This window comes from Podarcis melisellensis (genome assembly GCF_964234715.1).
Source record: "Podarcis melisellensis genome assembly, chromosome: 7".
NCBI lineage: Eukaryota > Metazoa > Chordata > Lepidosauria > Squamata > Lacertidae > Podarcis > Podarcis melisellensis.
Genome location: NC_138539.1, coordinates 46,770,925 through 46,796,702, shown reverse-complemented (window position 1 = coordinate 46,796,702; position 25,778 = coordinate 46,770,925). Strand labels below are relative to the sequence as shown.

The window sequence follows — 25,778 nt, the reverse complement described above, 5'->3', positions numbered from 1 at the left end:
CTTACAATTTAGGTCAGGGAAGAATATGTGTGCGTACTGAAGTAACAGCTTGCAGGCCCTCAAGGTAGGCAGATTTCTAAGGAAATGCAGAAAGCATTGTATAATACCTTGTTCATATCTTTTGGGCAAAGGAATGGATCAGGAAAGTGCTGCAATAATCTCTCTTTAAACTATATTTTAAAAATTGGAAGTGTTTTAATCTATAAAGGTTTGGGCGACTGCAGTTATTTAGTTACTATTTTAATTTTTAAAATTGTATTTATTGACTGTCCATCAACATATATTCCAATAACTGACCAACATGTAGCATGTCCATATATTTCAAAAAAATGCAAACTACTGTAGTAACCACAACATTAAATTTGCTAAAACCATAATCATTTCAGTATATCGCCTCCTGAAGAGATGCATTTTAAAAATCTGGCGGTAACTAGCCAATTAGAAGGCAACTCAAATCTCCTGGCAGAGATCATTCCAGAGCTGGAGCACCACCACTGAGAAGGCCCTAACCTGAGTCACCATTTTATGAGCTTAATGCAATGGCAAAACTATCAGCAGGGGCCCCACAGCATTTCTTAACTCATTGGAAGGAGCACTTCTTCAAGTATTTGGGTCCCATATGATCTTACAGGTACTATGAGGCAGCTGTAGTAGTGCCAATTGTGCTATTTAAGCTGTGGAAGTGGGCACACATGGGGTAGGGTGATCTCTTAGGTCAGCTGGTTCCAGGTTGTCAATAGTATAGAAGCATGAACTCGGCCCAGCAGCAATTCAACAACTGGTGCAGACCTCTGAGCACAGGTATTACTTGCCGACAAAGCCTCCTTCCCACATGTCTTAGTCATGGGTTGCCATGAGCTGTTGTAAGCTTTACTTATTTATATTTCACACAAAAAATTATATATGCTTGATTGTAATAAAATTTCAAAGCAGTGTATGAAAAGAGTAAAACTACAAATATCAGTTAAATACAGCTATAAAATTCAAATTATTGTTAAAATCAATGATAAGCTAATTTTTTTTAAAACGCCTCAACATGTAGAAAATAATGTTGTTGTTGTTGAAGAACAATGTTTACTTCTTATTCTGCTTACACATAGTCACAGCAAGCCTCAATGGGGTGCTTTCCATAAGAATGCTGTTTTACTGTATTCGCTTTTGTGATGTTCAAAGAAATTCTGTATTTTTGTATGCTCTGGTCTCAAAAATATGAAAAAAAATCATTTTATTGATTTTCTGATATGTGGATCACAGTCCAGATGTAAATGAGGTGAACCTGAGCTCGGGCAAGACTGCAGATACACTGTTTCAAAAAAAATGGCAGCAACTAGCTAGGTAAGGTGGCAAGTAGTGACATGTGTGTCATCAGAACTCTCTGTAACTAATGTTGCTTACAGACTAGCCAGATGTTTCATTGTTGCTAGATATTATTTCTGGGTATGCCAACAGCTGGAAATTCTATGACCATGTCTTAGCTTCTGTGTTGGGCAGCTGAGAGCAATCTGTGTCAGCTGCAAATGTTTCATATCTTTCTGAAAATTAATAGGGCATAAGCTGAATTTGGTTTGAATTTTTCACTTGGAAATATATACATACATACACACACAGTCCTAATCCATGCAGTATTGGACAACTGAGAGAACTGTGTGATTTGCAAGTGCTTTATTACATTAAACTGACAATAAATTCCAGGCTAGCTCTTTGATACTGGGTAGAAATTGCTAACACCTTATGACTTGTAAACAGTTTACATTTGATTTATGGAAGATTATAGAGAAGTAGCATCAGCAGCTTTCCATGTTCCTTCTGTCCAATCACTGTTCAAAGCCATAGCTGGAGAGAATCCTTGTGAGATAGCAGTCAATTGCCTGAGATGCTAACTCAGCTTTTCGGTGTCTTACCAGCTATCCGTTCCTATAGAGAAAAGTATACTTCTTTAAGGCATCTTTCTTAGAATCATAGAAGGGACCCAAGGGTCATCTCGTCCAACCCCCTGCAATGCAGGAATTTCAGCTAAAGCATCCATGACAGATGGCCACCCAACCTCTGCTTTAAAACCTCCAAGGAAAAAGAGTCCACAGCCTCCCAAAGAAGGCTGTTCTTTATTCTCCCCTTTCTTTATTTTATTTTTTTTGCACAGTGCCAGTGAACTGGTGTCAAGGTCTAACTTGAACAGTTTAGGATTGACCGGCAGGGCAATGGATTTGTTTTACAAACAAGAAACTATTAAGTGTTCATTTTAGGAAACATAGCAATAGGGAAGATGGCAGAAAGTGGTGGTGCATGTGGTGTAAAGGAGAAGCTTTGTGCCTGTGCAGAAATAAGGAAATATTTCGAAGCATTTGCAGGATGTTGCAGGATCTTTACTGTTGCACTACAGTAAGATGCCTTTGACCCAGATCCACCTTGTGAAAACTTCAAGATGACTGAAAGCAATCATTTTTAGTCTCTAATAACTCTCCTGAGAATGTCACTGTGCCACCATATAGCAGCATTTCCAGGGGAATTCTGTCCCAGGAATTTGGCCAGAGCATCAGTAAGGCTCTCTTGATCTAAACCATGGGTAGGCAAACTAAGTCCCAGGGGCTGGATCCAGCCCAATCGCCTTCTAAATCCGGCCCACGGACAGTCCGGGAATCTGCGTGTTTTTACATGAGCAGAATGTGTCCTTTTATTTAAAATGCATCTCTGGGTTATTTGTGGGGCACAGGAATTCATTCATTTTTTTCACCTTCAAAATATAGTTTGGCCCCCCACAAGGTCTGAGGGACAGTGGACCGGCCCCCTGCTGAAAAAGTTTGCTGACCCCTGATCTAAACAAAAATAATGAAAAGGTGTTTTGGAGGGAGGGATCCTCAATTCCCAAGCAAGAAGCCCTTAGAGCTGTAATTCTGCAAACATTCTAGTTAGCAAGAAAACCCAGCAGAATATTCAATAAGAAGTGGTATATAGGGACTAGGAATGTCAAGGAGGGTTGTAGTACTTCCCCCATTTCTTATCTTACCCAAACGTCCTGTTGTTGTCGTCATTGCTGTTCTAAATCAGAGCAATATAGGATTATTTTTTAAAAAATAGCTTGGGGGGGAGGATGTAGTAGAATCTTCCACTGCCATGCTTCTCCATTGGCAACATTTTGAACACTTTCACATGTTACAAAGCCCATGGTCCAACAGTCCTAGAGTTTTCACAGAGATGCAGGAAAACATAGAGCTATAGGGTCAGAAAATAACAGAGCAAGAAAACAATAGGAGGCTTTGTGAGGACCCTAATTTGACTTTGGAACGAGTTATTGGCATCAATAACTTCAACTCAAGAGAGCGTTAAGGCCCACAGATCACCCTGATTCACATTGTTGCTTGTCCCAGACAGAGATCAGATAGACACCCCTAGTTTTTACATCTTTGTTCCCTTTTATATTTGAAGATGCATTTGCACCAGGAACAAAACTTATCAGTTAAACTATTAGCAAAGGTTATTTCTTTCTTTTTAAAAAGTTTCTTCTTTTCAGATAACAAGGCAAAATATAATTAGCATGACATGTGCCCAACAAGGCATGAATAAACAGATTTACCAAGGAGTCAAACTCCCAACTGCTTGACACAGGTTGTGCTGTATTCCTGACATTCCTGACAACAACACCAAGCACACTGTCTTTGCTACTAAAATTGCCACCAATAATAAAATGTTCTGGATGTATTACAAAACTCTTAGCAGCCATCGCCACCAAATTACATGGGGTCATTTGTATGACTCTACCAAAAACGCCAAGCGATGGGGAAGACCTACTTTGACGCCTTGAACCCTCTCTTCCCCAGCCAACATTCTATCTCAATGGTTCTCAAACTCTTTTTCTCTGGGCCACACTTTCATAATAAAAATTTGCTTGCGCCAGATCATTTTTTTTTATCGAAAAAAAGTATATTGGGAAACAAAGAGAAACAACTCCTAGCAGTGCTTGATTTATAACCTAGAACACAACTACTTTATAATCAGACCATGGGACACCCAGAAAGTATAAAACAATGTAGCTACATAAGAACATGAATCATTCCCAAAACATAAGGATAAAGGAGCCCCTTACATACGTATTTTTAAGTATATATACAAATTCAGTGAGAGGTGTGAGCTTCCTTTTGCTGGGTAATCTCATGTATATTAGGTCAGACTCTTTATCTCCTCGTTAACACAAAAAAACCTTTCTTTTTCTGATCTTGTGGGAGTTGAAAATCCCTATTCACACCAATAGGTTGTGGAGAACTGTAGAAGAGTAGCCAGTGCTCTTGAATATCTATCCATATTCTGCAATACACAAACACTAGACTAGACTAGACGGGACTGAAATGTTTAAATATTTCTTTGATTGTCCTTGACTCTTCCCAACTCACTTCCCATCCTCTTCTGCTATATCAGTGTGGTTTGCCACATCCTTTGAGAACCACTATTCTAGCTTCTGATTTGCTAATCTGGACATTAATCCCTTTTACAAAAGAAAAGGGGGTACTTAAGCAATTGGGCCAGTTGCTTGCCTAAAACATGACTGCAGGTTGATCCTGGTAGACAGAAATTCATTCTTCATCAGATGACAAATTATAATAGAAGAAACAGATAAATATAGCATAAAAAATATCTAGACAGATTCCTCCACAGGGTTGGTAAAAATGGAGTTGCCAGACAAGGCTTCAGTTTACATGTTCTTAAAGTCATTACTTCAGGCCATTTCACATGTCAAGAGGGCATGGACTGAAATGTCTTCAGGTCTTGGAATAGCCCACCTGTTTGCTGTGCAGCCATCAGGTATAATTCAGCACAGGTGGGTGGGAGAAGCTCCCTCCTTTTTAAAAATAAGACATTTTACTTTTGTAAACAAGATCATAGCCCCCCACCTTCTGGGTTAGCTACAGCAGGACAAGCCATTAATAAAATAATGCACTGGAGCTGAATAATCACACCTCCGCCAGAGAAGAAAACATATTAGCATTTAAATTAAGAATCCTGAGAGTGTTAGGCAGATTAGACAAGGTACACAAAAACTCCTTGGGAGATCCTGGTCGAGAAATAGTTACAGTGCAATGGGCCACTCAGTGTGAAACACTCGGGATTAAATAAAGTTAATGCAATATTATATATCCAGTAGGTTGACTTTACTTTGCTCACACTTAAAACAAGGTTTGGACATTTCATACCAAGTAGACCAAGATAATAACATCACTTGCCTGAGTTATTTGTGCATCACATTTTATCCTGAATGGAAGAAGCACCTCACTTCATTGGGTTGTGTTAGGTGAGATCATCTTCTCTTCCCCTCAGTGGAGGCTGGTTCATTTGAGAGAATCAGATACTGTCCTTCCACCTTCAATCTGCCATCAGCCAGACTCTATCTGTCTGCTTTCTTTCTTAGGACCAGTGTATGGGATAACACTGCTTGTCAGCTTCCATGTCCTTGGTCTGTGTTGCCCCTAACTCAACAGAGAAAAGATTAGTGATGAAATTAGAAAAAGTTGGCTCCAACTCTCATTGGCTTTGGCTCTGTCTACTGTTGATCTCCTTGCCTTCTGTCCTGTTAGTCCAAGTGAGTGCCAACAACCATTGCTTGCCCTTCTTTTCTATATACATTTTAAGGGAGGGAAATGCTTGTAAATTGGTTTATTCATTGAAAACATGTTTGACATAAAATAGCAAAACCATTTCACTACTCCCATTTGCCATCTTATGGATAGAATGAAATGCATTGGCAGTGTATTTGGATTAAAGTTTTCAGTGTTATAAATATGACACTTGTGAATATGGGCCTTGGATAGATTTTGTATGGTTGAACTGAAAATACATTTTCAAGTTTATTGACATGACACTGGGAGTTCTTTCTAAAGTTAAAAATGTGGCATGAAAAGGCATAATCAGAAAAATAATTCTTAATAAATAATCAAGCCCACGACATAAAAAACTGTTTAGTTTCACATTCCCATTGGAGGTGTGTGCATGTTATAAAGAAGCTACTGTTGGAAAAATAACAAGTGTTGCAAAACGTTAAAAATTAATCATCATTTCAGATGTGTGTATACCATGATAGAGGGATCTTGCAGAGTCTTTTTTAGAATAAAGTAGTACCACACTGATAAAAATTAGTCTGCTTTTGATTATTCATTGAATAAATGAATTTGGTGGGTTCATTTTTGTAATGGTTATAAACTGTATTTTTGAAATACCTGAGATCTAAGCTTACATCAGCAGTAGTCTTTAATTGTTCTAAAATGGCCAGTCTGTATGCAACAAGCATACATTTTACCAGAAAGCAAAATTAGAAAACAACAAAAACTTGAGGGGGAACATATTTTTTTTCTATTTTAATGATTTATCTTACAATTTTGTCCCAAAATGAGACCACCAGAGGGCATTTCCTCCCTAAGTGAATATACATGCCTCTCTGCTCCAGCTTTCAAAGGATTTTGTGCCCATCATGTAAGTCAGTTGAACTGCAGTACAAAACCATCTGTGTGAAAATCAATTTGAGGGGTTTCTTTTGCCAGACTACTCCAGAGCTCTAGTATTATTTCCCCTCCAATGCCCTTCTCCTGTTTTGACTTAACCCTGTCACTATCTCAGTAGTTGCTTTAATCAAGATGTTATAGATTTTTGGAGACCAAATCTTTTGGGTATTCTCTGTCTCCAATATTACCAGTTCAAAGAGGTTTAGGTACTTGCTCTTTTATTGAAATGCCATACTTGGCGTAGTTAAAGCCATATAGTCAATATGTTTTGTAATACAGTTTTTAATTCTACTTCTGTAAATGACTTCTTGTTAGTATGAGCCTGTATTCACCCCTGCAGATTATTGTCATCAATCAATCAATCAATCAATGGTATAAATGCTTTTACATTTTAGATAGAGACGAACAATTCAATGACTTCGTAGATAAGTGTTTGTGATGCCCATATTATTTATTTATTCAGTTGTAAATGTTTTGTATCTTTTTTTAAAAAAACCCAAATATTTATCTACGATGGCCATCTCTACAAAGCTTGCATTTGACATTCCTAGACACCAACATCAAATCTTTAGGAACTCTGTTGTTGCTTTGCTCCTGGATTTTTACAGCCCTGCTCTACAAAAATGCTGGGAACATTTCCAGGCTGCTTACAGAGTAGGTATGCTGGTAGCACTATTTTAGCAGAAATGAATCAGACTGCCTGGAAACCTACTTCAAAGCTACAACTGATGATGAGCATATCTGATTTGGAAAAAATGAAAGAGTGGAGTACTTAAAATGTCTTAAATGAAGCAATGTATGGCACATCTAAATGGTAGCTTCTTGGGAGCTATTGGATATGATTTTGCTGCCATATGTATGAAGATTTATATAAAATCTAGTAAATCACAGGGCTCCTCCTGCAAATCTGTCAGGATTAATTTTCTGCTCTGTGAAGCACAGCAAGTGAGACAGTGAAGCCGAATGACATTTTACACAGTATGTGCTGCCAGCCTCTTGATGCCTATGGCAGTGACTGAATCTACAGCAAATGGGCTAACAATGGGTCAACAGAATTGATTATATAATTCCTTCTTAAGATTCCCCTCTTTGGAACTTTCACCACTGTCAAGAGGGATGATCAGGGGGAAAGAGCTGGCGAGCTATAAAATCCATTTCATTCAGCATTGTTTGATGGAGGAAGGGTCATAGGTAAGGGGCAGAGCAACTTCTTGGCATGCAGAAGGTTCTATGTTCCATCTCATACATCTCCAGGTAGGGATGGAGATACCTCTGTCTGACATCTTGGAGAGCCTCTCCCAGTCAGGTAGACAGTACTGACCTAGATAAAACAGTGGTCTGCCACAATGTAGTGCAGCTTTCCGTGTTCCCATAATACTATTTCTAAGGTGATTTCTGTACTTCATCTTATCTTATTAGTTTGAACCTGGAAAAATATAGAGAGCATTTTACATGGAATATTTGTATGTTAGGTCTTGGTGCATCAGGTGACCATAGGAAACACTTGACCCTGTGGCATATATTAAAATATTATAGTAAAGCAAAGCCTTCAATTAGTTTTAATGATAGTGGACAGCTCCCTCTGCCTGGGATATCAAATGAACACAAACAGCAGCCAAACAGACATCTCTGGGAAGCCCAGAAGCAGGATGTGACTGCAATAAACCCTTCTCCACTGTCCCTTCCCCACAACTAGTATTTGGTGGAATATTGCAGTGTGTCCATCAGGAGTGGTCCTGTTTAGGGCATCACCCAGATACAAACAGGAGCCCTATAGCCAGACCTTGAAGAGATTTGTGACAGCACCTCTTTCCTTTTCTGAAACCTCCATGTATATGTATATACCCCATCCAGGATGCTACATGCATTAACAAACGTGAGCAAGCCCAATCTCTCCATTTTGCTTTTGTTCTCCAAGTCAATCACATCTGTGTTCAATATACAGTGGTACCTTGGGTTACAAACACCTTGGGTTACAAACACTTCGGGTTACAGACTCTGCTAACCTGAAAGTAGTACCTCTTTGCCCCAGGATGAGAACAGAAATCGCATGGCAGCAGCACGGCAGCAGCAGGAGGCCCCATTAGCTAAAGTGGTACCTCAAGTTAAGAACGGTTTCAGGTTAAGAACGGACCTCTGGAACAAATTAAGTTCATAACCAGAGGTACCACTGTATATCACCTAGAGGCCACTTGAGTGTGCTAAACCTTATTTTGGTCTTTTCCCTTTCTTCAAATAGTCGGATAGTCTGCTTCATGTCTTTCAACTCTATAGTTTTCATAACCATTTGGAACTTAAATGTAGCTAAAGAGATGTCATAGATACAGTGTCAAGCATTACTAAGTCCAATTTGATATGCACTTTATTTAAAGCAGAGAAATTATCTTTTTGTGCAATTTTTTTCTGCCATCACTTTGCAGATAAAAAGAATGGGGGGAAATTATATAGCAATTTTCTCAGCTTCTGTTGACCCTGTCAGCATAGCCCCAATAGTACTTAAACCCTCACATGTGGCTTATAATTCATCCATGATCACTCATGCTGAGCTTAAATTTATAGCTCAGAGAAATTAATCTCTCTCATTAAAATATGTAAGTTTTTATTATTATGAAAAACTGGCAAATATAAACACCATGAAATCATTTAGACTTTAGGATGCTGTAAATAGCTTCTCTTATTATTCTAGCAATAAAATAAATGAAAATATGTAAGATTTAGAGATGCAACTTGGGGGCTGTTTTCAAAAACATCTGCAAAATAAGTAGTCACACACATTGATGGACAGAGCAATTGTATACTTGAGTTAACCCAACAGAGGGGAAATAAGATTTGGCAGAAGTCCTGATACAGCAGTGGGATATGAGTGGAATAATGCAATGACAGAGACTCTAGTCCAGATACACCAGCAGATCAACTCCTCAGTGTAATTGTTTTCCCAGCAAATATACACTGGCAGATCATTTAGACTTGAAACCAGACTGCCTTTGGAGCCAATATGAGGTTGTTTTCAAACCCAGCTGCCATGTGGTGGGGCTTTTTTAGAGGGGGGGGATTTACAATTTAGTGAGAGAAGCATTAAAATCCCCAGTATGCTGTGATCGCCATGCCCCCCCCTCACTTAATAGAGATTACCATTGGGATGAAGATGGTTAACCCTGTATTGGGCATGGTACAGGGGGTAGGGAACTAAAATGGTTTTGTCAAACCTCATTATTGGGGAGGGATGAAAATGAATGGTGGATAACAATGGATATAAGAAGCATAATAAAAAAATGAAAATGACAGGTACCATGTCAGTGCTTCTGTTGGTGAAGTGTTAATTGAAGGGAAGAACGCCAAAAAGAAAATAGAAACTGTCAAATCTGGAAACAAATAATCAGTGGCATTTCTTGTAAGCTAGGATTGTGACCTATTTTAGTTGATAATTTGTTAATCGCCCTGAGGAAAGTAGTAGGTGTTTATGGGTATAAGAAGTAGGGGCTGCTGGAATTAAGAGATGATGCTGAGGCTGTGTTAATATGACATGAAGGTGGGGTTTAGCTGCCCCTAAACACCTTCCTTTCATCTGCCTCCACGTCACCATGGTAACGCTGTGGTAACTCCAATTACATAACGTTGCTTTGATCATATTTTCCTGTGCAATCACTGTGCCCTCTCCCATCCAGCAGCTGATGCTGTCAGGGAAAGCAACAAAGTGTTCAGAGGTTCTGTACTTTCCTGAGAGGCAGGAACCAATTGTTGCCATCCCTCTTCTTAACATATTAATTGAGCCTAGGTTAGGAGTCCCTGGAATTAACTACACTATTGACAAGTTATGCAAGGTGAACTGGATTCACAGTAAGTCCTCTCAGGAAAGGGGGTGGGGTAAGTAAAAAATCAACTAGTAAATCATCCATAGTCTGCCTCTTTGGCCCAACACCTGGTGCAAGCCCCTTGAGCCCTACCCAAGATCAAGAGATTTCCTGTTGAAGAAGATGATGCTTCTGTGGACAATAGCAGCAGCCACCTCCATGCCCCCATCTAACCTGGAGCTGTACCAGATATGCACAAGTGAGTTGAGTCAAGGCTATCCAACTCACCGATCCTAATCCTGGTAATACATGCCAGGTTAGCCCCTTCCACAAACAAGATGCGGATGAGCATGGACTTTTTATGGACTGACCTGGCAGACCAGACCAGAGGGCTTAATGGATAAGCTATCAGTAACTTTTGGAGGAGTAGGCGCAGGAGAGCTGAAATGGGGGACAGGAACCAGATGCTTCAGCTGAGTTCTTCAAGACAGTTCTTCCAGAGCAGCGGTTCTCAACCTGTGGGTCCCCAGACTACAACTCTGGCCTTGTTAGCTAGGGGTGATGAGAGTTGTAGTTCAACAACATCTGGGGACCCACAGCTTGAGAAAGGCTGTTCTAGAGAGAGACTCTCATTCCCAGGAAGATGGTAGTTTGATACATATCCTTCTGAGTTACTACTTTTGTTTCTATTTAATTTTACTTCAGATACTAATGAATCCTCATGAGTGTGTGTGACACTGTCCCAATGACCTTCATAGGAAAAAAAGAAGCTGCTTTGAGAGCAGGGGGAATTTAGATCAGAGGAGTAGGGAGATTCGTAACAGTTTAACATTTAAAATGCCCACCACCTCTTGGCTCCTAAGTTTTCTCCAATGTCTCTTCCACCTTACAGGCTTCAGATATGTTTAAATACATATTTTGAATGCTGTGGTGTGGTGGTGGTGGTGGGGAGATGCTTGCGGCGTGATTTGGAGTGGAGAAATGGTGAGTAGGAAGAGAGTTACATGCCCCCTCCTACAGCAGCTCAGCCACTGTCAAGTTAATGCTCCTAAATTGGATTCTATTTTCTTTCCCCTTTTTAAAACATGCATTGTGGCATTGTTACATATGTTTGTGTGTAATATATTCTTTGTTGTAGTCTTTCAACAACAATCTTGTCATACTTGTGTTGGGATCACACTTAACATTCAGAAGAATTGTTATTTCCCTTTGGAACCAGAAAATTAAGACAATGCTACTGCTACCTCTTTGTAATATCTAGTGAATACAGCCTCCTTGAAAATTGCCATGTGTATTCGAGGGTGGGTGGATGAAGTATTTCCACCTGTGAGTGTTTGGATTCTTTAAAAATGTTAATCATGGCTATGTTTAGAACAGCACTGGCTGAATCTTAGCAATTAATGTTGACAGTAGTGTACAAAACTGCCAGAACAATCTCCACATCAGTTGTAACAGAGGATTATGCTGAAAATTTGTCCATGGTATTCTTCTCTTGAATCTAAGTGAAAGTGAGGAAAAGCCAAGGATTATTATCATAATACATCAGTTTATTCCTAATATGAAAGTTTGAAACACTGTGGCCTGAAACTTGAGCACTTTCTGCTAAAATCTTTATATCTTAACATTTAGAAATTTTAAAATATTAAGAGGGTTAGAAATGCTTTTAAATAAATTTCTGCAAACTTTTTCTACTAATAAAAATTGTCAAACTTTCTAATCTACAAACCTGCTGGAATCATAGCTCAAGTTGATACATGCTGATTTCCCAAATACATATTTTTGAATTTCATATGAATTTGTAGGCAGGCAATGGATTTAGCTGCTGTTTTTCTTTAGGTTGCTTGATGGAACTAAATAAATATGTTTATTTTAGTGGCTTTTGTCTGAATCTGTCTTGCCACAAGGCAAAGCATATAAAAAACCCCACCTAACTAATGTGTCTGTAGTGATTGTGTATATCCATGTGGTTGTTCTCAAGGTAAGATGTGACTGATATTTTGGAGATGTTTTTACACAAGGTTAGGACAGCATGGGTAGTATATTTGTGAGTCGAGGATGTGCAACCTGTGTAGGGGTAAAAGGACACATGTATTTTAGGTTAATGGGCTAATGAAGGCCACAATTTATTGGTTACAGTATGTGAGTGGTATTGGCTTAGACATTGTATCAAACAACCTGTATATGACCCCACCCCGTGATTATAGTTTGTTATTTTTGAACAGCAATGGAGAAAGGGACTACAGCAACTGTAACATGGTAATTTAAGTTGATATGATCTCTCATAATCTCAAATACTGTGATCTTCATATAGCATATTCATTCATTCATTCATTCATTCAGTTTATATCCAACTCTTTCTCCAAAATGTTTAATGTGATGCATCTCCAAAGTTTTCAAACTGCTTCGTATATATTACTTCATTAATGCTTAAAATAGTCTGTCATGTAGGCCACTGCAATGTTGCAGGTAGGGTGCTGAGACAGTTATTTGTCTAAAGCAGGCATGTACAACTCTCTGGAGACTGTAATCTACTCCCGGTATAATAAAGCACTAGCAGTGATCTACCCATTGTTGTTGAGCCTTTTTTAGTGGGAGAGACCAGAATTGTTGAGCTTTTTTAAAGGAGTGCCAGAATGTACTGGTACGTGTGGTGATGGTGCAGCATATCTATCACCTAAGAAATGCAGGCTGACTCCGTAGGTGGTGGTTAGTGGGGGTTGTAGGTCTACCACCAGGGATCCTCAAAGCTGAGGCAAGGATCTAAGAGGCATGCACTGCAATATGAGATCTTGAATTGGATACCTCTTCAGGCCAGTGAGGAGCAGAAATTCCTAGAGACAGGAGCCCTAATAGACTGGCTCTGGTTTGTCTGAACTAAATATTAACTCTATGAAACTTTCATTCACTCTTCCTGGTCAACAGAGAACCAGGCAGAGGGCCTTCTTGGTGGTGGCGCCCTCCTTGTGGAACACCCTCCCGTCAGATGTCAAGGAGATAAAGAACTACCTAACTTTTAGAAGACATCTGAATGCAGCCTCCCCATTACATATCCTTAGAGTTCATGATGGTCCCAACTCTGACTCTGAACACTGCCTGAGAATGCTTGCCCAATTCTGTTCTCAGTGCTTTTTATATCTTACTACAGTAGTACCTCGGGTTACAGACACTTCAGGTTACAGATGCTTCAGATTACAGACTCCACTAACCCAGAAATAGTAGCTCAGGTTAAGAACTTTGCTTCAGGATGAGAACAGAAATTGTGCGGTGGCGGTGCAGCAGCAGCGGGAGGCCCCATTAGCTAAAGTGGTACCTCAGGTTAAGAACAGTTTCAGATTAAGAATGGACCTCCAGAACGAATTAAGTTCTTAACCCGAGGTACCACTGTATACACTACAGTTAATGCTAAAATGTAGTTGCTATTTTCCACAACCCCAGATCAAGCCAGGCTGGAAAGTCAAAGTGCTGACAGATGTTGAAGTGTGTGCTCTCACATCAGAAAAGTGGATTGTGAGAACTCTAAAGGTTAACAGTTTGGGATGCCCACAAGGTAATGATGAGATCATTTGTTTTTATTAGCACTTAAGGGGGAAAGAAAAAAGGGGGGTTGATGAATCAGCCCCCATATTGGGATTCACTTGACCTGAGAGAATTAGTTTTGCCTACTTACATTCTGAAGTTTTTGTTTAGTGAAAAATGTCATTGAGCAGACTTCTTGACTTTTTTGTTGTAAATAAGCAGAATCTCTTAGCTTTGCCAGAAATATATCATGCTACTGAATGATTTCTTTAGATATCATAAGGGGTTCTTTCAGTCCTTTTGTTAAGTTGCTTTAGCACACCTTGAATGGCTTTTGAAGTGAGATCAAGAATAATTTTAATTCCTACATGGCATTTATAGGAGGGAGGGAGAGCTGGGAACACTCAGAAAGCAAACTAAGCTTTGCAATCAGCAAACCATCCAGTTCCTGCATGCGTTTACCACCTACACATTTTTATTGCTGCCCTGCTGCATTGCATAAAAGAAACATGAGTGTGCTGCATGTGAAGCAGAAAAAAGAAAATGTCAACCTACATTATTGGAAAGAATGAGGAGTGCCTGCATAGCACACGTTCTGTGTATTTTACACATAGAATTATTATGTTTTTAAGTTTAAGGTGCTAGTGTCTTGTGACAGTTCTTGTAGTTGTTTATAAGGAAATAATACACTTGATCAAAAAGCGAAAATACTTTGGTCAGGCAGTATTCAGCGTATGAAATCAGATAAAATTAAGTAGAGCAGAAAGTTCTGTATTGGACATATAAAACCCATTGGATGGAGCACCTCTATATGTTTACCTAGGTTCTAGGATTGGCAAGCGAAGACCCTATTTGTCCTGCTGCTGCTGGTGGCTTACTGTGTGGGACATTCAGTAGAATCTGGATTAGGAATTCTGTCCTAGCTAGAAGTGTGGGTGTCTACTTCATTGCTAAGCCTTCCAGTGCCAGGTTAAGACACATCTGTTTACTTAGGCATTTGGTGGGATTTAATTACATTACCCAAGTTCTTAGAGATATTAGGACCTGCTGCCGCCTTGTTGTTTTACTGTTCATAAAGGGTTTTCAAAAAATTGGTGTCTTTGTGGGTTGGTTTTTTTTTTGGTAGGTTTTATAATTTTAATGGTGTTTTCCAGATTGCTTGTGTAATGTTTGTAAACCACTTTGTTTTATGAAGGGTGGTATAGCAATTATGTAACTAAAATATATAAAGGTTGTCATAACAGTTTTCTTTCCTGAAGCTCTCATGTACCACAGTTCATTGTCCATGAAAGCTTACCCCATAATAAATTTGTTGGACTTCAGTGTGCCATCAGACTGTTGGTTTCGTTACAGCAGAAAAAGAAGGGCTTCCCGTAACATACAATTCTTTTCATAAAAATTAATAGATACAGGAACCCTTGGCATTCTTATCATTTTCTGATAAATGCAAAGTTCCCTACAATACAAATGTGTGAAGGTTTGAATCAAATTGGTGTTTGGAAAGGTCTGATAATAATGGGGGACTGCATAGTTTATTTGTTTTTTATTTATTTGCTTCCACTTAGAACTCACCCTTCATCATCCAACGATTCTTACCCAGCAATTCCCTTCAAAATCATAATAACCATTGCAATATAAAAATGCAAAACATCACATAAAAATGCCTCAAATGATCATAACAACACAGCAGGCAACACATCAGTAGGCACCTGGCATTATTACTTCAATTCCACCCAAAAGCCTCAGCAAAGAGGTATAATCGTTCTTATAATTAGTAATATTTTTCATATGGAGACTTATGCAGTGTTTACTGGTAGTGGTAATCAAATATCCAGCTGCTTGCGGGTGACATTTTTCATAGAATCATAGAATAGTAGAGTTGGAAAGGACCTCGAGGGTCATGGCCCCTTGCAATGTAGGAATCTTAACTAAATCATCCATGACAGATGGCCATCCAACCTCTGCTTAAAAGCCTTCAGTGATGGAGAGTCCACTACCTTCTGAGGGAGTCTGTTCCACCGTTGAACAACTCTTACTATCAGAGCTGTTTTCTTCAATGCAAGTTCAGCTTCCTGTCAACAAGATGCCTGAGTGAGGGCAGGAAGAATCTTTCTGGGCATCAGAATGAACAAAGTGTAACTTGCTCTGATTATTTGTAATAAGAGCCTGCTGAACCAGACCAAGGACCCAGCTTCCTGTTCTCACGGTGGCCAGCCAGATGCCTGTAGAAAACTCACAAGCAGGATCTCCCGCCCCCATGTTTTCCAGCAGCTGGTACTCAGAAGCATTACTGTCTCCTACTTTGGAGGCAGAGTATAGCTATCATGGCTAGAATCCTCCACGAACTTGACCAGCTCTCTTTTAAAGCCATTCAGTTTGGTGATCATCACTGCCTCCTGCGAAAGCAAGTTCCATAGTTTAAATAAGGGCTGTTTGAAGAAGTACTTTCTTTTCTCTCTGTCCTGGATCTTCTAAAATTCAGCTTCACTGGATGTCCTTGAGTTCTAGTATTAAGAGAGAGAGAGAAAGGTTTATTTATCTACTTTCTCATACTGTGCATAATTTTAATAAACTTCTGTCACATCCCCTCTTGCTCACCGATTCTCTGAACTAAAAAGTCCCAAATTCTGCATCCTTTCCTCATAGGAGGAAAGGAACACCCATATATAGAAAGTTCCTTATCAGTAATCTTTCACCTCCCCGCTTGCTACCAGTGTACACTCCACTCACCTGTCCCCATTACTTTGCCAAGTTGGACAAGTCCTGACGTTTCTGTTCTTGATCAAGTGGAATAGGAGAGATGGATTGGGATTAGGAAACACCTGCAGCCCTCCCATGTCCATGTAACAGCCTATTGTAATACTTGAATGTATGCTGAGCCAAGGAGGAGGAAATTAGTATCTGAGCCAAGAGGGACCTCTCCATGTGAGGGTGCTCTGCTCACGCACAGAATATGTTTCCCCCGGGGTTTGACCAGGCATAATATCCATAATCACACTGTTTATGCTTTTCAGTAAATTGTCTTTGCTTAAAATATTAGACATTTCAAGGGGGGGGTTGTTGTCATTTTTTAAAAAATAAATAAAAAGCTTGCTAAATCAATTGATGTAATTGAATCAAGTGCAACTCCCTGATGAGAACCAGCTTATTTTGAATCTAGTTAACCTTCATATGACTTTTTCTCCTAGAACTGCAACATAATTACATTTCAGATTAAGTTATTATGTGCATAATGGGTGACATCTTATCTTACGGAAATAAAACAACTATTAAGGATTATGTATGTGTTGGAGCACATATTTTTAAAGTATCTGTATAAGACTTGTTAGAGACATAAATCTAAAAATGCCCTGTTGTCTTGACTTGTAGCTTATTTTGTGAAATACTGAAAATGTGTTAGGTGCTGTATGAACTCATGGGGAAATAGTGTCTTCCTTCAACTAGTTTAGTCTTTCAACATTTCTTTTTTTTTTTTAATTGGAGCTTCATTTAAGCTTTCTCCAAATGTAAATTTTGTATTGTCTCCTGTATAACATTTTTTTTTCATAATAATAATTTAAAAAATCCTCTTGCAACCAAATTCATAATATTGAGTGCAAAAAATGAGTTGTGGATATAGATCCCAAATGTAGATTCACTCTTCTTGTTTCTTTCCCAAATCCCTGATCAATAGGATGGCTTGTGTTACCTAACCCACTCTGTAGAAAGCTATGCTCATAATTCATTTTAATGATGGCATAAGGAACATTAATTATTACTGTATTTTGATGAACACGTTGAGACCTGAGGCACATCAAACATGTAAAAGGAGTAACAAAGAAGAATATAATTATCCCTAATAGACAGAATGTGTTGAAGTAGCATACATTATGAATGCAATATTGTGGTTCAGATATTGTTACTGAAAGTATTTGGTACAATGACAGACAATTTTAAGTTGAAGTACTTGGATACACTTATACCCCACCCCACCCCGTGAAAATGACTAAACTGAATTAAATCCAAGTATTTCAGATCCATTGGGATTTGGCTCAGACTGCATGTTCCTTGGTAGGAGGACATGGATAAAGTATTACGGGAAATAACTATAGATCATGGTATTTCACTTTCAGTAGACTATGACCATATGACACATAAAGGCCAGAGTCCGCTAAGCATATCTCCTGCATTTCCATTTAGTTTATTTGTCCTTTAGGAAAGAACTATGATTGTCATTGTTGAGATACAGATGTGTATATGGGGGGGGTAAACTTTCTGGCTTTGTACCCCCAGTAGGTGAACTGTAAAACAGGAAAGCTAATACCTTTAGCATGGGATTTGTAAACTTAAGCTAGTTTGTTTTAAACAGTGGTTTAATGTGAATATGTAGTGGCCTAACTTAATGTGTCGTGTGAACAAGGGAGAGAAAGCAAACCTTGGGGGTGAAGTGTCAAGACAGACTGGTTTGTTTTGATTATGAGGCAGTAACAGCAGATGTCAAGGAGGAGCACTGTGGGGACTTTTGAACAGCATGCACCAGCATCCTGGTTGTTCTCATAAAATAATTACATTACATCCCTTTATTACACTTATATTCCACCTTTCCTCCAAGAGGCTCAAAGTGGCACACATGGTTTTCCTCCTTTTCCATTTTATGCTGACAACAACCTTGTGAGGTAGTTTGGTCTGAGAAACTGTGACTGGTCCAAGGTCACCCAGCAGGCTTCCATAGCTGAATGGGGATTTCAACTCCAGGCTTCCAGGTCCTGGTCCAAGACTCTAATCACTATACCACAGGTAGGACCTGATGCCTCACAGCTCCCTATGCAGGAGTAAAGGGGAAGAATGTCTTCTGTTTAGGTGAAATCAAACTGACCTCCCAGAGAGTTGCTAAATGCAGTGTTTGGTGGTTCTTCTGGTGATTCACAGAAGCAAGAATGGGTGGGGGGCACGATGATGGACGGACAGCATTTTTCTTGCACTTATTTTTAACTGCAATAGACAGTGCCCACATATTCTAATTCACTGCTATTTTCTCCTTCTGCTAATCGAGTTTTTACTGTGAGTTGACATTAAGCCATTAGAATGTCATTCAAAGTCAGATAAAAAACTGACTTGATGAGATGCTGATTAGCTCATAAAAAGGAGGCATCCCAAAAGTAATAATAGTATGTCTAAGAAGATTAATATGTGGGGGTGGGGTGGGGGGAGGTGAGTGAAAGGAGGAGCCACTCAGCCATAATTTTATCACTGTTTTAGTTGTCTCCTGTAGTTATATCTTGCAATATGTTGTTGATAATCATTTATTGCTTCCATCTTTGTTTTACTGACATTTGCAAAGTATGTTTAAATAATTGAAAAGCAAAAAGGAACCATTTTACAGTTCCTGAGGTGTTATAATTCAGCATTTGTTGTGTTAACCAAAATCAAATATCTACCAAGGTGCATACAGTGGTACCTCTGGATGCAAATGGGATCTGTTCTGGAGCCCCGTTCGCATCCTGAGCAGAACGCAACCCGTGTCTGCGTGTGCATGGGTCGCGATTTGCCGCTTTCACACATGCGTGTGACATCATTTTGAGCACCTGCGCATGCGTGAGCAGTGAAACCCGGAAGTAGCCTGTTCCGTTATTTCCGGGTCGCCGGGGAGCGCAACTTGAAAACGCTCAACCTGAAGCTACTTTAACGCAAGATATGACTGTATAGAAATTTATCATCTAATGAAATCTATGTGTTGACCAATATTGATGATAAGATACCATAACCATGGCTTCTGCCCCTCTTTAGTGTAAAGAAAGCAACGTTGTTGAGAAAGCTTCCTTCCCCAATCTTTTATTGCTTTTTGTTAACACCTCCCATTTAGGAACAATATGTCTGTTAGAACTGGCTGTGTGTTGTTATGCCGTAAGTAGTAAGAACGATACCGATAACGATAATTTTACCATTGCTCTGTTGCTTGTTAGCACTCACAAAGTCTAAACATACATATCAGAAAACATTTTTTGTGTTCCTAAGTTTTATTAAAATTGAGCAGGGTCTGTTGGACTGTATCTTATCCATTCCAGGTTAATCAGGCTGAAAGAAATTGAGAGATACATAGAGAAAAAATGATAACTAGCTTTACTGTCGTCATGTAGGTTTTCTTGTTGTTTATTATTGCTTTTACTTGGCAGAAAAGCTTTGAAGATGTGAAATCTCTTTGCTCCGAGCCTTGTTTTTCTTCCCTAAATAGAAGCCGATACATTTTCTTCGTAAGGATTTCCATACAATTATCATCCTCACTTCTTTTGTATGATTCTAAGATTCTGAGAAGGGGATGCAGCTTGGAAACGTACCAGCCAATTCTCTCTTCCCGACCAATTACAGCTCTTTCCTGTTTGTTTCCAATAACCAAAGTGCTTCATTGTAATCCAAGTGCTGTAGAAAACACTTTTATCTGTCTATCTCATAGATAGACTTCAGTCCATTAATTTCCATGGGTTTGCTCTGAGTATGAGTTTATTACATATAACCCATAGATATAAGGTTGATTTAGATGTATCCCATGTCTCTAGAATGTGTGAATAACAAATACTCTAGGATTTAACCACTCTTACATTTGTATCCCATGTCTCTAGAATGTGTGAATAACAAATACTCTAGGATTTAACCACTCTTACATTTGTAAAGGGGACACGGGTGGCGCTGTGGGTAAAACCTCAGTGCCTAGGATCTGCCGATCGTACGGTCGGCGGTTCGAATCCCCGCGGTGGGGTGAGCTCCCGTCTTTCGGTCCCAGCTCCTGCCCACCTAGCAGTTCGAAAGCACCTCTAAGTGCAAGTAGATAAATAGGTACCACTTTATAGTGGGAAGGTAAACGGCGTTTCCGTGTGCTGCGCTGGTGCTGGCTCGCCAGAGCAGCTTCGTCACGCTGGCCACGTGACCCGGAAGTGTCTCCGGACAGCGCTGGCCCCCGGCCTCTTAAGTGAGATGGGCGCACAACCCTAGAGTCGGACACGACTGGCCCGTACAGGCAGGGGTACCTTTACCTTTACCTTACATTTGTAAAGAGGCAGACACATAAGCTGGGGTTGAACTGGGCCACTTTTATTTAAACCTCATACAGTATTGAAATCAGCAGAGGGGGATGACTATGGGATGGGAACTAACTTCACTGTATAACTATAGCCATTGGGTGACCTGCCTTTGCCTAAGGAATTGTGGCATGGCTTTCTAGCCTGTCCTGAATCTCAGGCTGAAGGTGAGAAGGGAGGCTGTACATTGTCACCACCTCCCGGGACCGCAGAACCCCAGGTGGATAAGGGAGTTTGGCCTCAAAAGAGTCCCCTATCTCATCCTCAGAACCATGGAATCCGAGAAGTGAGCCTCAGGGCCAACCCATTACCTGAAAGATGCCTAAAGGATGTCACCAGGCTAAACAGTTTCCTGCATCTAACTGCAGCCCCCCCTGCAGGTCAGTAGGAAGATGTCATTGCTGACATCCACCAAATGGACTCCACCTGGCCTATACAGTTCAACCCCCATCCCCACCATACTTTCATGGTGGATTACATAACCTCACCGGCCCTGAACTGCAAGCCAAACTTCCCTGTTGACTTCTGACTAAATCCCAGATTGTTGCCACCCAGGTAGACACCGGCAACTGGGGAGGTTCCAGCACTACCATGGCTGGAACTTAGGTGAGCTGCAGTAGATATAGCAGCACCAATGTGAAATGACTGAACCCCAAATGAATCCGAATCCGAGCCCAAATTGTAGGGTGCCACTTTAATGAATACCCAGAATTGAAAATGTGTCAGTAGTGTAATATGCACTACTGTGTAATTATATTTATTATGTGTCTGCACAATAAATTATATTTATATTTATTGTGTGTCTGTGTGCATGCACACAGTTCTTGCTATAATTATCATCACCACATCACCACCATCCTGGGTGCTTGTGATTTCTTACTTTGTTTATATACATACACACACAACGTCTTAAAATTATGTAACTATACACACTTCAAAACACACTTCAAAAACTTTGATTTCCATAAAAAAGAAGCCCCAAGGATTCCCAAGTTTTATTTACTTACACTTAATTATTTTAAGTGTCTCAGTTTGTTAAGTAAACTAGTTGGGAGATATAAAAAAAATCTGATTAATTTTACTTTGCTGAACTTAACTAGGAAAATAACATTTTTAGCCTAGAACTCGAGGCTTATAGCAGAGGTGGATTAAGGGCAGCATGACTGGTTCTGCCACACTGGGCACCAAGCCTAGGGTGCACAACTATGACATAATGAGCTGAGTAGAATGGAAGGCAGGAGGTGGAGGGCACCAAATCTTGGCCTCGCACAGGGTCCTGCTGAAATTTTAAAGACCAAACTCCACCCCTGGTTCTAAACAGTAAGGAGTTACTGGTTGTGTGGAAATCCAATGCTGAAGTAGTCACAGACAGATTAACTCCTTCATTAAGTCTGTTGCAAGAGATATACAACCCATGCCTTAATTAGATTAGACTACTGTAATGTGCTCTACGTGGTGCTGCTCATGAAAACAGTTGATGTGCTCCAGTTGGTACAGAGTGCTGCTTCCTACTTTGTGTCAGTTGTAAGTCAGTATAATCTTATCACACCTGTGCCTAAACAGTTACACTGGTTACTTGCAAGCTTCTGGACTCAGTTCCAATGTATTTGTTCTATAAAGCCTTATCAGGCTATATTCTGAAGGCGTATGATGTAGGAACCTTGTTGAAGTTAAGCAGCTCTGAAAGGGTCAGTACCTAAATGCAAACCACTTAGGAACCCCATTTTTGCTGCCTTTAGAGATGTCGCGAGAGAAAGGCAAGGTATGCATGTTTTAATGTATTAAAACAAGTACAGAACTCATGTAGCCATACCATAACATACATTCTCTGAGATCCTCATGAAACATATTCCATTAAACAGTACAATAAAGGCTATTTAATTAAGTGCAGTTGAAATGCAATTTTTTAAACTAGGAATAATTTTAAAGTTGTATAAAAGGTCATCTGGTACCAAGGAGATCACAAAGATGATGCCAAGCAAAGCTGTCCACTGCCAGTAAAGCCATCTCCCTCCTGGTTGCCTGACTCTTTGCCAGATAGCTTTTACTAAATTTGGACGGAGTTTGGCAAAAGCTGGATATAGGAAAAAATAATAGCTTTTAGCTAACATTTGCATTTTTTATTTGAAATGAATTATCACATCCATGATTCTTACATTCTTAAAATACTCGTATTTCCAGCAGACAAAGGCTAACAATGCATGAATTAAAGTAGTATTGATCTCTGCCTTTTTTAGTGTTCACACAGAAACACGTAGCAAATATATATATATGTGGGATCTCATAGCTTGTTGTTCCTGTTGTTGTTGTAGGCATAATAAATATCATGTGAGCCATATGTCAGGATAGTCCATCTAGTGCTGTATTTCATGGTTAGTTAAGGTGGATGAGAAATTTCTTTAAACAATTGCACTTTCCATGCAGCTTACACTGGCAAAACCAAGCTTTGGTGACTCATTGTTCCAGTGCTGAAATTCCATCAAGGGGAAAAGGATTTGCTTTGAACAAAAATGTTTTAGTCAACAGAGAGAGCTAACATTTTAGAGCTATTAATCAGAGCAGTCAGCTGAACGTAGATTTAACTCTAGGATTTAGAAGATACGGCAACTGCAACTGTGCTCTGAAAAAACTGAGGATTGAAAATAGCAGATTGAGTTGCAGCATTTTGAAGTCCCCCCCTCTCAAATTGGTTTACTTGTAATTCAGTTTACTGCTTGCAGAATTTGGTGTCATCTTAACATTTCACCAATGTTGCAGTTGCAATAGAAGTGTGACATGCTCTGTGTGTGTGTGTGTGAACTTAGTTATATTTTAGAATTCTCATTTGAATAAAATCCATGTTTCATCTTCAATTAATTTTAATCCTTTTTTATTTTATTTTATTTTTTTATTTTTTTACCCTAAGAGGAAATGGGCCTGTAGTGAACCATCTAGGTTTGTTGTTCTGGCAAAACGGCTTTTTAATCAGGCTCTGCTTCTACATTTCTTTTGCAGCCTGCCCCAATGTGATTCCCTCTAGATGTTGTTGGATCTACAACTCTCCCCCAACCAGCATAGTCAATGGTCAGAGATTGTCGGAGTTGTAGTCCAAAACATCTGTTGAAGTGAGCTGTCCTGCTACATGCATTGGTTGACCATTGTTGGAGATTGAATGCTAGACTGAAATAATCTTTGATCTAGTCCACCAATGCAATTCTTTTATTGTAAAGAACTTAAATTTCTTTGCTAACATTCACCAATTTAAATGCTGTTGCCTAGGAACAACCTGCAAATAAGCAGTTGTGGGTGGTGAAAAGCTTTCTTGAAGTGAGACTAATTTATGACCTTGACAAATATTCCAATACTCTGCAACAAATGTCCATAGAATATATACATCTATTTTTTGCAATTTTTATGTATTAGTGTCCACTAGTGATGCAATTTCAAGATGGTCTACTTATTTTTAGTAAAACAACAAACTCGTGTGATATCTTAGATTAACACCTTTATTATGGCATAATATACGTCTGATAATTAGTTGACAAATTTCAGGATGTTTATAGTATTATCAGCATTGCTTTATTAATGATCTTTGTAATTATTTTACATTCATCTAAGCTTTAGCAGACTTATCACAATCCATATGTCTTGAATTTAATTTCTCTCTGACGTCATTGCTATCAGGGTTTTCCATATTCTGAGCTCATTGACTCCTTGATGAGCTTATAAAGTTGTCCTTGACTCCAACCCAAATTCCTAGGAACGTAAATGAAATAAAGTCAAGAAATATCAATATGTAATCTATTCATGATCAATCACCAGTACTAGGAAACATAAGATGTAAAAAAAGGAAGTAAAACAAGTGAAAATAATGGTTTCTGTATACGGTTTTCTTAATAATAAAGAGGCATGGCCTGGGAATACTGTTGTATCATATTCAATACTCAGTGTCTGGGTAGAACAATGGGGGTGGAGATGCTCCTTCAAGTATACTGGGCTGAGACTGTTTAGGGCTTTAAAGGTCAACACCAACACTTTGAATTGTGCCCGGAAATGTACTGGGAGCCAATGTAGGTCTTTCAAGAACGGTGTTATGTGGTCTTGGTGGTCAATCCCAGTCACCAGTCGAGCTGCCGCATTCTGGATTAATTGTAGTCTCCAGGTCACCTTCAAACACGTAGAGCGTGTTGCAGTAGTCCAAGCGGGAGATAACTAGAGCATACACCACTCTGGCAAGACAGTCCGTAGGCAGGTAGGGCCTCAGCCTGCGTACCAGATGGAGCTGGTAAACAGCTGCTCTGGACACAGAATTGACCTGTGCCTCCATGGACAGCTGTGAGTCCAAAATGACTCCCAGGCTGCGCACCTGGTCCTTCAGGGGCACAGTTACCCCCTTTAGGACCAGGGAGTCCACCCACCCACCCCTTGTCCCCCCAAAACAGTACTTCTGTCTTGTCAGGATTCAACCTCAATCTGTTAGCCACCATCCATCCAAGCACTCGCACAGGACCTTTACCGCCTTCACTGGTTCTGATTTAGAAGAGATGTAGAGCTGGGTATCATCTGCATGATCTCCCGATGATCTCTCCCAGCAGGTTCATATAGATGTTAAAAGCATGGGGGAGAGGATGGAACCCTGAGGCACCCCACAAGTGAGGGCCCAGGGGTCTGAACACTCATCCCCCCCCCCACTTTCTGAACAGGGCCCGGAAGGAAGGAAGGAAGGAAGGAAGGAAGGAAGGAAGGAAGGAAGGAAGGAGTGGAACCACTGTATAACAGTGCCCCCAGCTCCCAGCTCCTCTAGATGGCCCAGAAGGATGTTATGATTGATGGTATCAAAGGCTGCTGAGAGATCCAGCAGAACTAGGAAACAGCTCTCACCTTTGTCCCTAGCTCACTGGAGATCATCAACCAGTGCGACAAAGGCAGTTTCAGTCCCATGATGAGGCCTGAAT

General features: G+C 39.8%; 1 protein-coding gene across 7 annotated transcripts in view; it reads left to right on the top strand.

Moving 5' to 3' along the window:
• DLGAP1 (DLG associated protein 1) overlaps nucleotides 1-25,778 on the top strand; it is a 282,912-nt gene that overhangs the window by 35,033 nt on the left and 222,101 nt on the right. The window contains exon 1 of one of the 7 annotated variants that reach the window (XM_081918048.1): nucleotides 18,549-18,568. The exons of the other annotated variants lie outside the window; for them this stretch is intronic. The gene's annotated coding sequence lies outside the window, so the exon portion shown is untranslated. Of the gene's footprint in view, nucleotides 1-18,548; nucleotides 18,569-25,778 lie in introns of those variants that run through there. 7 annotated transcript variants of the gene reach the window in all.